We start from the raw sequence: 16875 nt of genomic DNA, 5'->3' as shown, positions 1-16875 counted from the left end.
GGAGGTCAGACACTTGGCACATCTACCGTCTGATTGCTTGGCTGACACCACTCCAAGCCAACAGGTGCTAACTAAAGATGAAAACAGGCTGAGTGAGACCCTGCTTCATCCAGGAAAAAGCACGCCTCCCTCCTTTAGCTGCCACTTCAAACAGGCAGGAGCACAGCTGGCTAACACCCTGAATACTTGCTTTAATTTGATTCCTAAATTGGAATAGCCTAATTTCCATTTCAAAGAGTTGTGAATATTTTGCACGAGATCCAGTTCCCCGATTTCCATCACTCCTCCTGGAATGCCATATCCTCAAGTTACAAGGACCCTTCAAAGTCATCTTAGCTACCCACACTTCTTTCATCAGTACAGTTTTGCCCAAATCTTTTCATAGAGATGGACGTGTGTTTCCCAGTTTTAAGGATCTTCAAGAGACACAATTATATGAAAGCCTGTTCTGATGTTAAATACCCTTCTCTGTCACCAAACTCTTCCATCTAGCTTGCTCTAAACAATACCTAGTAGTGTAAGCCTGTTTCTTCCTCTCTGCCTATAATGGATATGATTTTCCTCATAAGTACTCATTTGATTTCTGTACTGGGTATCTTCTGATTGTCCCTCCAGGTCTGCTCTCCACTCTTCCCACATTACTGTGTGCAACTGGAGACTGGACTGTATTGACAACATCAGTGAACTTCCTTGCCTTCTGGCTTCTGGTTGAGTTCTGCCAATGGGTAGTGCCAGCAGGAGGCTGGAGGAGAGTGATTCAATGTACTTATTCCCCTGGCACGTTCCCTGCAGAGATGCCATAGGCTGACTGCTTCCTATGGTGAAAAGTCATAGCTCCTGTCCAGGGGTCTTCTCATACAAATATACTCTCCTAGTTCTGATATCTGCTCCCTCCTCATGCTGCTTCAGGCCTCGGGGGAGTGATACACCAAGCTGTCACAAACCCTGTAATAACATACTATTCCTTGTAATTTCCCAGTACTTAACTTACCACACCTTTGTAAATAGTCCCTTTATTAAGCTGGCTCAAATTCTCAATTTGTGAATGTCATACGTTTCCTGTAGGGATAACAACTACCATTTTAACCCTCCAATACTCTTAACAGGAAAATCCATAAGAACTCATACTCTTTTGGCCCCATACCATGTGCAACCACTGACTATCCAGTGTCCCTGAAAACACATGTTCACACCCACATACACACAAATGTACACTTTATGGTAGGCAGCTTCTAAGATGGCCCCATAGATCCCCAACTTCTGTATGATATTCACACCTCTGTGTCCTCTTTCCTGAGAAAGAGCTAGACTTACTGACTCACTTCTAAAGAATAAAATATGGCGGAAGTGATAGAATGTCACTTCCAAGATTAGGTTATAAAAAGACTGTCTTGGGCATTTTCTTTTGCTTTCTTGCTTGCTTGCTCTCAGGGAAGCCAGCTGCCTGTTGTGAGCTTCCCTAAGGAGAGGCCTACATGGCAAGGAAATGCCTCAGTGCAACAGCCCAGGTAAAGCTAAATTCTACCAACAACCATAAGTGAGCTTGGAAGATCTTTCCCCAGCAACCTGATAAAAGACGCTGAGCCAGCTAAGCCACACTCAGGCTACTGACTCAGAAATAAATGCTTCTTCGAAGCAGCTAAAATTTGGAATTTGTTACAATGCAGCTAATGGAGAGCTAATTCACACATGGTCAGTGGAATTTTTTTAAGATTTGGAATCTAACCATGATTTTTCTTTTAGTTTAATTTATGTGTTAATCTTTTAGTGGGAAAGGAAGTAAGGATTCCATTTGATTGATTCTGACCTACTTTTTTCATTTTCCTGTGCTTCTATATTTCCATTTCCCCTCTCCCTACCTCAAGGGGCAGCCACTCAATTTCGGTAGGATTGTTCCCATCCCTGGCTTCAGGATTTACCTAAATTGCAATCCAAGTTATCCATTTTCCCCTTGCAACACTGTGTGGTTCATGGATGGGTACACCATCCTGTCCTGAGCCAATGAATACATGGTGCTCCCCCAGCTCCAGTTTTCACTTGGAAGTGGGCACATTATCTAAATCTGTTATTAATGTCAGCTTGAGTTGGGCTTTCTGTGCTAGCAATATGGAATCTCATCTAACACAAATACCATCGTGCTTCATTTTTACTCAATTCTGATGAGGATGGAGATAAAGTAGATGATATTAAACAGAACAGGGAAACTTTAAGTAAGACTATTTCATGGTGTTAAGAGGAAGGCTCTTAACTACAGTTAAACACATTTGACTAAGTTAGAAACTCATTTCCACCACTTACATACTTGGTAAACTTGACAAATTCTTAGCCTTTCTGAGCCTCACTTTCCTCTTCTGTAATATGACGGTAAGGATAATAGTATATACCTCATATGTTAGCTGTGAGAACTAAATATACTCCATGTAAAACACCTCAGTGCCTGGCACACAGTCCATGTTTAGTAAATGAGAGCTATTATCAGTATAGTCTTTGGAAGAAAGCTGATAAGTTATAGGTCCTAAAAACACTTTCTGTCTGTCTGGCTCTTTTGGGGTTATATTCAATGTAGCATTGCCTCTTACTGTGAAATTTCACCATATATCCAGGAGACTTTTTTGCACTGTATGCATTTAAAAGTTGAAAAGAAAAGAAACTCAAATTAAATTTGTTATTGGAACTCACTCATCATCCCTTCAGAATTTTCTGTTGTTGTAGGATAAACTAAGCAACAGAAGAAGAAAACTCAGGGAACCTCCTTTGTTACTTGATTTGTCAATACATCTAACAGGAGGCAGGTTCTTAACTTCAACATCTTAGTAGTATTTTGATAACCTCTCATATGCTGAAAAGGTTAGGATGTATGGTCTTAGGAGAGAGACTGGCAATCACTGACTCCAGCTACTCAGTATTCTTTATTTGCAAGATATTGCAAGATATTGGCAAGTTTCTCCATTTTTTATAAAAACTAACTTTCTTTCACTATAAAATGGACGTTAATTACTTATGTTTTGAGAAGGATTAGTAAGTGTTCTAAGATCTCCATATTTCAGACCTGTAATTCCTATGATTGGCTTATACAAAATGCCTTTGTCAGCTTTTGTTTACCTCTGTGAATCACATTAGGTTTTGCGACTATTTCTCATACTGGTATAGCTTGTACCAATTTCTGGTTCATTGTGTTTATTTCCTTATGCAAATAATTTTTCTCTCATGGCTGAAATGTTCTATTTGCTAAAACCTCACATGACTCTCGACTATATTCATAGTAAATGAATGAGGGTATGATATAGATCTCCAGTCTACCACAGGCATCCAGTTTCCAGGCAGGAAAGGAAAACAATGAATGTAGAGGAAAGAAATAAGACTATAGCAAAAGAATGTGGAAACTCTGAATTTATCCAGGTTGGTTTGCCTTCTAACAAACAGCAGATTCCTTAGTGAGGAGTAAACCACTGTTAAATAATAAATTAGCATGGAGAAAGACTCAGAATTAAGAAAGATAAAGAAAGAAAAAATTCATAGAGGAAGTATATTCATTCAGTAGTATGATAAACTAAATATTTGGGGAAATCCAATCAATATAAAATACATATCAAATTAAAATTCCATAATACTTCAAACTGAAAATTCAACAGAGAAGATAAAGTAAAGATACTTTCAAATGAAGATAGAACTTACCATTCATAGATGCTCACTGAAAGGAATAACTAAAAATATCTACTTCAGGAAGAAGGAAATTAAGACAGGGTGCTATTAGCATAAGAATAGCTAAAAAGATGACTAAAGCAGAATGCAGAGCCCCCCCGCCAAAATCTATTCACATATGTTAAGTTGATATAGGACAGAGATAATATTGCAGTAGAAAAAAAAGATACTTTCAATAAGACCCCTGATGTTGGCACAATTGGATCCCTACCTCACATCCTACACAAACCAACTCCAGGTAGATTGAAGACTTAAAGGTGGGAAGCACAATTCTAAAATTCTTTGAACAAGTTACAGGAAAACATATTTATGACACCAGGGTAAAAAAAAAAAAGATATATTTTTTAAGATGCAAAAAACAAAAACCATAAAGAAAGAGAGTTAATTAATTTGACCGAATTAATATTTGAATAATGAACTTATGCCCATCAAACGAAACCATAAAGAAAGTGAAAAGTCAATCAACAGAAAGATAAATATTTGGAGCATTGATAATCAATAAAAACTTGGGTACTAAATATATGAATAGTTCCTATAAATAAATAACAATACAAATAATCCTACAGAAAAATGGAGAATAAAGAGTATATAGAGACATAGAAAACAAACTTACGGTTACCAAAGGAGAAAGGGAGGAGGGGAGGGATATATTAGGAATATGGGAGTAACAGATACAAACTACTATACATAAAATAGATAAGCAACAAGTATTTACTGTATAGCACAGGGACCTATATTCAATATCTTGTAATAACCTATAATGAAAAATAATCTGAAAAAAAAATATATGCATATATATAACTGAATCACTTTGCTGTATACCTGAAACGAACACAATATTGTTAATCAACTATATTGCAATTTTTTAAAAAGTATATAGAATTGGTGGTTAAAACAAGACTGAAATAAAAGCACCTGGATCAAGATTCCCAACTCCAACCCAGGGAAGTAGATCTAGAAGACTAAAACAACAGGCCAAAATCATCTAAATTAAATTTAGGATAAAATCAATGCATTTTATTGTATACAGGTTTTAATGAAAATTAGTGGTGAGAATACAGAATGAGTAATTATTGCTTGATAATCTCTATGTGTCTTTGTACTAAAATGGGCATTTAAGTAGACTTTAAGCTTGGAATGAGACAGCAGTATGAAAAATAGGGCAAATAGTTTTCTATGAGCAAATCTTAAACAGACCACCAGCTCTCACTTCACCCTATACTGGTATAACCTCATATGAAGTGTTTGCCTCTTTCTTTATCCTGTTATGTTTAAGAAACAGGTACCCAATAAAGATTACCCCTGATTATAACTTGGAAGTCAGTAAGAGAGATTATTACCCTATATGTGTTTAGAATATATGGTACAAGAGGAAGTTTGGATGACTATTTTCATTTCGTGCAGTGCTTCATGTAGTACAGAAAGGCTGTCTATCCATTGAGTTAATTAGATTCAAGGTCAACAATCAGATTTCCACTTAACAGTCATTATTAAATAAAAATGGGGCTTGAGGTAAATGACCCGTTGCAGCTGAAGAAATATTTAAACTCATAATTTTCAGGTTAAGTTATTCAATTAAACAGACAGAAAGACTGGAGTAGCCCTTGAAGAACTCCTTCCTGTCGTACTGAGGAGGAGAGAATTCAACTGGGCTGCTTAGTTCTAATTATGGTTTTGATTCCCCAAGAATTTAGATTTAAAAAAATACATTTACATTTCTAACTAGGGGAATATGTCCTTGCCTAAAACATATGTTTGGGGGTGTGTGTGTGTGTGTAGACTTTTCTCATTTCTCATTTATGTTAATTTAAGGAATTATAATACATTCAACTTCATTTCAAATTCTCCTTTTAAAATATAACAAAGCTTGATTTCACATAATTTCCATAATTTAATACTTCAATATGATTTGGGATAGATAAAAGTGCATACATAGAACACTATCTAGGTAAATTAACTTTTGTACATTTTCCCTAACCAAAAGATATTAGGCAATTATTAATAAAAGAAAATCAAATTATCCTTTTTAAATCTTAAAGAATTAAGAAATATGATGAAGTGTCAGATTGATATCCTAATATTTCAGCTTTCCCTTCAGTGTATCAACCCTTATTTTCCATTACAGTAGGAAGGCAAGTTGAGGGAGGAAGTAGAAATATGAGCTAGAATGCAAAGAGAATATGCCTTATCAGTAGTACTAGGTCTTCGTAGATTCGGGCAGAGCATGATGAGGTGAACAAGTAGGTGGGCTCTGGCCTTCCCACCCTCACATTGGCCAGAGGAGCAGATTTTAATTTTAATATAGAATTCTACATAGACTTTCACTTGAAAACAGTGTTCTGGTCCCATCCCCTCCTTTCATCATGCTTCCCCTTTACCTGATACCCTGGTTCTTACTCAACTTGCCCTTGGCTTTCTCCTCAACAATGTTTTCATATGTATATGAGCCTCCATAATTACCCCATTGTGCATTTAGGAAGCTATATTTTGGGATAAATATTCTATTTACCCTACCCTCTGATTTCAGCTGAAACTGAACATATATCACTACCAGATATAAATTTTTCAGAGGCCTAAGTAAAAGAATATGCTGTCCAATCCACAATATGTAATACAAAATAAAATTCCCTCTGTTCTGTCTCTTAATCTCAATCCCCAACCCCTGTCTCTCTCTGTCTCTCTTTCTCTCCCCAACCCCCTGCCACCCCACAAGCATAGAAACTTGGACTCTTGATGTCCTTTGGATAACCCAGCATTGACGACAGAGTTTCTCAAAGTGTGAACCTCACACAATGAGCATCAAAAACTTCTGGGGTGTTTATTTTTTCCAACTAAAAGCTAGAAAAATAAGAGACTTTTTTCTCTGCCACAGTTATGTTTTTTATTTTCTAATTGACTGGGTTTTGAAAATTATGAAATAATTCAGACTTACAGAGATTTACAAAACAAGCATTTATGTTACCATCCAATGTTAACAAATGTTATATTATGCTGTATAAGCTTCAGATTTGTCTTTTCAAGAATTAAACACTTATACAAATACAGTTGGGAGCTCTTTCCTACCCCCATTGTTCTACTGCCTTTCTCAGAAAACACATGCCAATTTGAGGTATGTATCCATCCTATATAGGTGTTTGTATTTTCAGTATATATGTACATATCCATAAATTGTCCATAAATTGTCCATTGCATCCATTTTTAAATGGACACAAGTTGGTATTCTGTAATTCACTTTACTCAGTCAACTATATGCTCTTGATATTTTATCCATGACATTACATATTCAATGCACAATGGGGAGAGGGGGAGCAAATACACACACATTCATTCATTCATTCATTTTAACTACAATATAGTGTTCTATCATATAACTGTACTACTTTTCATCTTTCCCTATTGATAAACATTTAGGTTGCTTCCAATCTCATACTTTACCAACATCCTTCTAAATCCTCCTGGTGCATATGTGTAAGAGTTGCTCTAGAGAGTATGCTCTACTGGAATCTGTGGGTTGTAGACAATGCACTGCTTTAACTTTGCTACACATTCCAAAGCTGCTTTCCAGTGTGGATACACACATTTATCCACCAGCAGTGTGAGACTTTCAATTTCCCTATATTATTCCTAAAATCTGTGATACGTTTTAAGTTTTGCTTATCTGTTTTTATGGGCATTTCACTGATAATACTAAGTAAACATTTATATAGCACCTAAATTATTCCAGGCATTGTTCTATGTACCTCTTTGAGAAGGTTCGTTTTTAAATTTCTTTTTTAAATTGAGGCATAGAGAGGTTGTATAATATGCCCAAGGTCACACTGTTGATAAGTTGTAGGGTTGGGGGTTTGAACCCGGGTAGCCTAGCTCAAAAGTACATTCTCTTAGCCTCTGCACCATTTAATCATTATTCAAGAGAGCTGCCTGTAGAATGGGGGAAAAAATGACTTTAAAAATCTGTCATATTATCAGTAAGGTAGCAAGAAAGTCTTATTGTTGCAATTTTCCATCTCAAATTATTTTGATGAGGCTCTTCTGTAGGAGAAGAAAAGAAATATCTTCAATTGTGCAAGCTGCACCAGGCCCTGGGAAAGCAGACATGAAATGGTTGAGATGGCCAAAAGTTGTCAATGGGGACTAGGGATTAGAACCTGGTCAAAGCAGCAAATAAAAAAAAATTTTAAAAGCTCTTAAAGGAACCTGACAAGGGAAGCTTAAATCTTATTTAAAGGGTTGGGTTGTACTAAGCCTTGAAAAATTCAATCCTCTGGAGGACTATATCTCACTAAGAAAACTCCATGTAAGTTTATCATGTATCCAACACCTAGACATTGGGCCTTGGAGACCACTAGGATAATATTTCCTCTGGATTAGCACTGAAGTTTGAAAGTGACATTTGTACGATGCATACTTTAAACTCTAGGGCTTTTCTGATTACAAAATGATAATTCTGAGGGGAAAAAAGTGCTTACTGCAGAGAGAAGTTGCAATGATTTATATGTCTTGGACAATCTTCCTTTTTCACACAGAGTAACTTATTAGACCAAGTATGTTTTGCTTTTCCTTTTGTTTTTAACTAAAGTTGTCTTTTGATTGATATTAAGGGTAGAGCATATTTGTTTTAGTGTGTTTTTATTTTTATAGTTCCACCAAGTCCAAAAGAATGATTGTATAAATGCTAGTTACAAGTGACATTGGCAATTAAATTGTACACATAGCACAGAAATGCCAACGTTAAACCAGGGTAACTTCTGAAGCTTCACTGATCACTCTCCAACTGCTCTGGCTCTCTGATGAAAGACAGACAAGAATGAAGTGAGGCTGAAAAGCTGTCCCTCCTTTATTTTTGGTGCATCTATCAAGATCTCTGGAATCACTGTAAAACTCCTATCGTTCCAGTTATAAAGGGTACTTTGAATGAATTGAATATCTGGTGACAGCCAAGGTCATAAACTGCTTGATTCCCTTGGGTCACTTTTCCCAGGCTGATTTTAATCATACTTTGGCCAGTATGTATATTTTGTGCAGTTGTGAATACTGACGGGTTCAGTGACATAACTTAAAATAGTACATCTCTATATTTGCATATGTATGCATACATCCAGGGTATCTACAGAGTAAGCGAGACAGACTTGCATTTGAAGCCAAAGGAAGCCTTCTAACTTTTGTTCTACTTCTTAACTGCAGGCTGGATTCCTAACTGATTCACCTCTTTTATAAATCTGTGAAATTTGCCAGTACTGGGACTAACAGATTATGGCTAGATCAGAGCAAATCCATCACCTCTAGTAGAAAAACAACACCTAGACTTGCTGACTAGATCAGTAAAATCATCGTTATATGGAGAATTCTTCCCTCTCAAAACTAAAATGAATCTTGAAGCCAAATGTCAGAAGCCAAGTATCAGAAGACAATAAATTTTTTACACTTCCACATATTCTATAGAAAGAATTAGAAAACTGGTGTGAAAAAATTCCTGGCTTCGCTTATCTACTCTGTGCTCACCTTGCTTTTCCATTTTTCCATCACTCATTCCCTATTCCTATCCTCAGCTCCAAGACTTCTTTTATCTGGATTTTGAAAGTTTTTATTAAGGCCTGAAAGGTGTAGTCAGTTCTTGAGATATATGAAAGTCCGAGCAATTTTACCAAATTTTTAAAAAGTTAGAATACACACACTTTTAGGAAACAGAAAATTGGTGATTCTTAAAGTTAGACAACTCTAGAACCACATTTAAAATCAGCTTTAGCCAAAGTGACCCCACAATAATATAAAATTAATATTCAATTACAGTGATTGAGATCAAGATTCCAGTTTTGAAGATCCACATGAGGCAATTATTAAGAACTAGAGGAAGACCAGCTGAAGAGCAGATATGCAGATCTGCATGACTTTGTAGAATTTAGTGTGTATCACTTGAGGGAGAGAGAGCAAGACCTAAAGTTTAGAACACTAACAGTTTGGAGGAATCGTGGAACATTGGTGGTTGGATAAGATCTAATATAGAATGAAAATCAATGACTAAACAGACAATTTTACACCCATGCATTCATTTAAAATATTTTTTGAGGGAATTCCCCGGCAGTCCAGTGGTTAGGACTCAGTGTTTTCACTGCCAGGGCCTGGGTTTAATTGCTGGTGGGGAACTAAGATCCTGCAAGCAGCATGGTGAGGCCAAAAATTTAAACATTTAAAAAATTAAAAATAATTTTTTGATCACCTACCATGATACTGTACTAGGCACTCGGGTCAAATAGTGAACAAAACTAATCTCAGTCCCTTATCCTCCTGAAGCTTACAGTCTAGTAAGCAACAGAAAGTAGCCAGGTAATCAGAGCCTTGTGAAAGCATGCATCTCTATGATGAGTGCTAAGAAGGAGAAGCACACAGGCCATGAGAGCCTGTCAAAGGTAGAGATGATCTATCTAGGGACCACTGCCCTGAGAAAGTCACCCCTGAGCTGAGATCTGGGGAATACGCAGGAGTTAACTAGAAAGGAAAGGGAAAGACAGCTGCTTCTCATTCAAGTAAAACAGAGTGTCTGTTTTTTTTTTTAACATAATTAATTGATTTAATAGTTTTTAAGACCAGGATTAAAAGATATTAGAAGAAGCAGTGTGAATGGGTGGTAACTTTTTTTTCTTTCCCTGAGTTTATTGAGGTACAATTGACCAATAAAAAGTATATAACAATATTTAAGGTGTACAATGTGATGCTTTCATATACATATACATTGTGAAATGTTTGCTAATTAACATAGCCATCACCTCACAGTTATCTTATTATTATTATTATTATTTTTTTGGTGAGAACAGAAAAAAAAACAGATCTACTCTCTTTGCAAATTTCAAATACACAATATAGTTGCTTTTCTTTTCTTTTTTTTTTGGCTGTGCTGCCCAGCTTGTGGGATCTTATTTCCCTGACCAGGGATGGAACATGGGCCTGCTGAGTCCTAACTACTGGACTGCCAGGGAATTCCCTACAATACAGTATTATTAACTATAGTCATCTTGCTATTCATTAGATCTCTAGAATTTATTTATCCTGCCTATCTGAAACATTAAGATTTTATATGTTTACTCCCCAACAAATCAAAGGAGCCTGCTCAGGCACCTTGTCTGGTCCTATTTCCAGGCTCTGTCCTCCACTGTTAGGATGTGGCTTTGATCCTGGAGATAATTAAGCAAAGAAAGGAGGGAAAAGCATTCCAAGAAGAGGGAACAGCTTATGCAAAGGCCCTCTGGCTTAGGCAAGAAGCAGTCTGTGCAGAGCTTTATAAACTGTGTCAAAGAATTCTGTCAAATCTAAAAACATAGATAGCCATTTAGGACATCTTAAGCCAAAGGGAAGAAGGTGGAGACAGGGCTAACATTACCAGGTTTGCATTTTGGAAAGATTATTTTATCTACAATATGGAAAACAGATGGAAGGAGTAAAATGATGAAAAGTTTGATTGTAAATATAACCTCTGCCTCAGAAATGTTACTAAAATGAACGGCTTCTGCCACATTATATGGAAGAAGGATATAATCATCACTCTTCAGTTTATTCATTCAAATGACATTTACTGTACACCGGCTCTGTACTGATTTGGTACTGGGGCTATAACAGTGACACAGTAGATAAAGAAATTCTCTGCCCTCCTAGAGTCTACAAAATAGACAAAATATAAAAGTACATAATACAGCTTATTAGAAGTTGATAAGTGCCATAAAAAATAGAGCAGGATAAGTATGCTTTGGAGTGAAAAGAGAGGAAAATGGCATGTAGTTTTAAACAGGATAATCAGGATAGTTTTCTTTAACCAGGTGTGTTTTAGCAAAGACTTGAAGGAAGTGAAGTCATCCGCCTTGCAGAGGTCTGGGTGAAGAGCCTTCCTGGCCAAGGAGCAGCCAGTGCAAAAGCGGTAGCATATCTGACATGTCTGTGGGACAGCTGGGAGGCCACTGTGCCTGGAGCAGAGTAAACATGGGGAAGGACAGTAAAGATGAGAACAGGGAACACAGGGCCTGGAAGGACATTGATGGTGCTCTGAGTGAGGCAGGGAGTCATCATAAGGTTTTGAGCAGAAGAGTCTCATGATATGACTTCTTTTTAAAAAAGGATCAGATCACCCTGCTGCTGTGTTGAGAATGGACTTTAGCAAGGCAAGAGTGGAAGCAGGGAGACCAGTCAGGAGGTTTCTGCAGTAACCAGGTGAGAGATGATGATCGTTCAGACCACCATCACCAGACTTATGAATGGCAGCAGTGGCAGCTAGAAGACAATAACAGCGGAAGATTTTCGAAATTGCAAGAAAAAATTATTTCAATACTAAAATACAAATACACAACCAAACTATCCATTGGGATGTGAAGGACGAATAATGACATTTTTGACATGGAAGAAGGCACCAAAATTACCTCCCATGGACCATTTCACTAAAGGAAGATACTAAAAAATGTGCTACACCAAAATGAGAGTGTAAACCAAGAGGGAGACATGGGATTGCTGATTCTAAATTAGACAAAACTCTTACAATTTTGACTGAATAAAAAACACAACAGCATCATGAATTCTTTTTCACTTATAATCTTTTTCTAGCTAAACAAATAAACTTCAGAAGTACTTATAGTTTTCAACACAAAAAGACATGTCCATTTGAATATTATTTGAATAATATTATTGAATACTATTATTTGAATATTACTGACAGGTTGACAAATTAGTAAATAAGACAACCAGTCAGATCTGTGGATTTTGGAAAGAATATGATATATTTCATAGGACGTAGCAATAAATTCTATCTGGGTGTCTTTAAGATTTTTTGTAGGAATAATATTTCTAAGAACAGTTTTAAACAAATAATATAATAGACAAATCTATTTTTACTCAAATCTTAAGACTGAATAGGAGTGTAAAAAATGAGACTTTTGTAAGCTTTTCCAATCATCATTTTATCAGGGTGAGTTTTATGATGCAGAGACTCTCTCTTTTATGCAACTGTAAGGAATGAGGGAACATTTTCCCATTTTGATTTTTCTCAGATTTTTTTCACCAACTGTTAGAAAGGCCTGAAATTTTTAAGGGAAGGATTGGAATTCTATTAGCACTGAGGAAAAAAATTGGCCAACCCTTGAAGCTCAAAGCTTACATTATGAAAATTAAAGGGTGATTATTGAAAAGGAACTATAGGGCATGTAGTATTTTGAATCTACAGGATCCAGGAAAATGGGGAACCATGATCAAAGAAGAAAAAGAATCCCCAGGATTCTAGTGAAAAGAACCTCCATAATGGCAAGTATGCTACAGTTCTAGATAATCACCAGCCAGTTTAGAGCAAGAGGGTGGAGGTCTCTGGGAGGAAATAAATATGTTACCTGATATGTTGGATATAGTAGGAAGAGACCCACAGAGTGTAAGGAGAAATGTGTGATAGGTACATAGAATTCTAAGGAACTAAAAAAAGGAGGTTTTTACTGATTCCAGAGAAAACCGAAAGTTATAAAAGAATAAAAAATGTAAGTTATTATAACTACACAGCACAGCTATGAATATTATTCATATTATTGAATATGAATTTAACAAAAAATTATGATTTAACATTTTGAAAAATGTAGACGTGAAGTGGGGATAGGAGGCAGGGGTGTAAGAAATCTAAATGTTCATTTTCTACTACAAAGATGTCAGTATATAATATCTAAATAGAAAAATATCAAGAAATAGAATTGAAGCATGTTATTTAGAAATAAGCTGGTAAATACAGAAGAAACAGCTACATGAGTAACTTGGAGAGCAGGAATAAAAACTGGGTGGTTGGGCTGAGGTGGGGGACCAATGGACCTTTAATGAACATCACTATCTCTGTCATCACAATCCATCAACTCTCCGGGTCTGAGTTGGTGCAAGAAACTTAAAGGCTATATAGGGCAGGTCTGTGGTTCATCAATGCAAAAAAGATACTTAGGATTGGGGAGGAGATTAGTAGAGCAGATTTGGGCAGGTACTTAATGGCCTTACTTCTGTTCCTCTACCATGAAAGTTCGGGGAAATAGGCAAGTTTGAAACAAGACAGGATAAGGGACAGACAACACTACTTCAAGGTGTAGTCAAGTATTTAAGGTTTGGAGGTAATGTTAGTTTTACTAGTGACCTACCCCCTTGACTCTACACAGCCCTTGGCTGGACACCTGAATCAATAGATTTTTCATCCTCCCTGATGTTGACCTATAGTTTCTGACCCTGGCTTAACAATCCACCTTGTTTGTCCTGTTTTCTGATTTTTTTGTGGTCCTCCTCTTGCCTTAACAACTTCACTCTTATCATTAATGTTCCTAACTTTGGCCTGGAAAACTGATCTGATTTTCTGCATTCTCGATTTTCTTCCAGTTTGCTGCATCTGTTACTTCCTTCATGCTAATCTGTTTCTTGGGCCACTGGTAACCTAACCTTGATTCTTTGGTTGCCCCATTTGATTCAGGATTTGGTTTAGTACTCATGACACTATTTCTGATTAATGCTGCCATATGCTCCAAACTTTTCTCCTGACAGTGGTATTATTGTGCCAGTATTGGTTGGCTACTTCTTACAAGTGGTATTGGCCAAACTATGCTTATGCAGCTAAACCAGAGGACTGAACAAGTTAGATCAGATGCTGACAATACAGAAATTAAAATGTGTTCCTAGAATGAACAAAGCACAATCGGAGACCCTTAGACCCAGACAGATCCAGACAGAACTGCTCTTTGTGTCCCTCCACCCCCATCCTACAGTCAGGGGAGAGATTTTCAGAGGAGGAAAAAAGTCCAAAGAAAGAGCTGGAAAGGTCATACAGGGACTTCAGTTCTCAGAGGAGTTCCCTGAGTTTACTTTAGGGTTAGGAGGTTTAACTCTCAGGGCTCCCACAGTGTCTGTAAACCTAACTTCATGTTGGAATTTTAAAAAGCAAAGGATACTTAGGCCTCTTGATAGTTCACAGTCTCTCTAAATATCAGCACCACCTCACAGTGGATGAAATAGTTCTTGCCTGATTAAATTTCAGTAGATTAATATTGAGACACTCATATTTGACATCAGGGATTCTTTCTTGACTTTCTTTTGCCTGGTTTTATTCAATAGCCCTGGAGTGAATTAATTAAGACCAGAAAAAGAAAAGAAGGAAGAAAAGAAGCAATTTAGTGATATACTGGCTCTAGGGGAAGGAAATCCACATAATTGCTTGTTCCTTCTTAGAGAGTCCTTTTAACAGATGGTAACTCTCATCCCTTCTTGGAAAAACAACAAAGAAAGGACAAGAAAGTACTGAAGACAATACTTGCCACTTATTGAGTGTGTACTAGGTGCTAGGTCTTTGTACACATTAATTAAATTAATTCTTATATCAACCCAATGAGATGGGTGACATTTAATGAATGAGGAAAGTAAGATTCTGAGCCATTAAATATTATAATTTGCCCAAGGTCATTTAGCTGCTAGCTGAAGAGATGGGACACAAAACAAAGACTATATGATGCCAGAGACCATAATCCTAACTTCAAAGGTATATGCTCTTCCCAGAAACATTGGGAATAAAAGGAAATGATAATTTAAACTTTTAGGGGAACGATTAGGATTTAGATGATGTTCAAATCCAAAAAGAAATGATCTCCCTTTATCATTCAGTCAGGAAGTCAAAATATCTCCCAGGAAAGCAAGTGAGAATTTCAATTCAATTCAACTAATATTTTATTGAGTGCCTTCTAATACCAGACTCTACACTAAGGTTTAGAATATATAAGAGTGAGTTAAGACAGGCATAATTTCTGCCTTCAAGAAAGCGGCAGCCTTTTTTTTTTTTTTTTTTTACTGTACATGGGCCTCTCACTGTTGTGGCCTCTCCCGTTGCGGAGCACAGGCTCCGGATGCGCAGGCTCAGCGGCCATGGCTCACGGGCCCAGTCGCTCCGTGGCACGTGGTACCTTCCCGGACCAGGACACGAACCCATGTCCCCTGCATTGGCAGGCAGACTCTCAACCACTGCGCCACCAGGGGAGCCCACAGCAGCCATTTTAAAAGTAAAAAATATATGTATAATAATGATTACAAACAAAGAAGGGGAGCAAAAATCTGTGGGAGGGAAAAGCAAGGGTACTTTATAGTCAAGAACATAGAAGCTCTTGCTTAGGAAATGAAGGTTGAGAGAAAATGTAAATGATAGTGTGAATTAGCTAAGTAATGGCTTCAATCTGATGTCACAAGTTAACCTAATGAACTAGAATCAGAAGAGTGACAAGCTCTTCTCAGGAGAGATAGCACACACTACTGTGTCTCCTTTGCCAGAGCAGCAGAAGGGGAAGGAAGGGTAAGAAGAAAACAATTGAAATTTTAATAAATGTCAAAAGGCTACACATGGGCTGGCGTGACAGTATTAGGACCCTGAGAGCCCCAGACACAAGGAGAGTCTGAAACATTCAACAACTACGAAAAGAGTTCATAGTTCAACTCTTTTCGTCCTTAACTGAGAGCTCATGAAAAGGACCAAGAGCATGGCAGGAGAATTGAGAGAGTCATCTGCTAAATCACAGGCATGCAGGGTATGCCTAAGACTGAGAGAAATGCTCTGTGCTCTGGATCCTGCACGAAGTATAAGACAGCAGTTGTCTGTCACTGGGAAAGAAAGAAGAGACCTGAGAGAGGTTCCCTCTGAGCCTCACGCAAGCAGGAACTGCTTAAGTCAAGGGCAGAGACGGAAAACCAAGTGAAACCTTTCCACCTCCCCACCACCCCTACACACATACTCCAAGCCTCGCACCAAGCACTAGGCCACAAAAGGAGAACTGAGATATATGTTTGGCACTCCAGGCCTTATAGTAAGTACCAGACAGCATCAGGCCACAACTGGGAAAATGTGAAGCCTATGGTTCCTTGAACATAATTAAAGCATTCACAAAACCCAGACCCAATTAAATCACAGGCTAGTTTAATTTACTCATGTAATGACCTCACAGAAGAAGAGGAACGCCTTTTTCAGAGAGTAAATGTTATTTACCTTACAATCTACTATACTTCTACTCAGTGTCTTGCATTCAATCAAAAATTATGAGACACACTCAAAAAATAAGAAAAGATAACCCATAATGAAATTATAAAATGGAACAAACCCAGACATGGCCCAGATGTTGGAATTATCAAACTGGGACTTTAAAATAATTATGA

Source organism: Mesoplodon bidens (assembly GCF_964165515.1).
Source record: "Mesoplodon bidens genome assembly, chromosome: 2".
Lineage (NCBI taxonomy): Eukaryota > Metazoa > Chordata > Mammalia > Artiodactyla > Ziphiidae > Mesoplodon > Mesoplodon bidens.
This window is presented reverse-complemented; position numbering follows the sequence as displayed.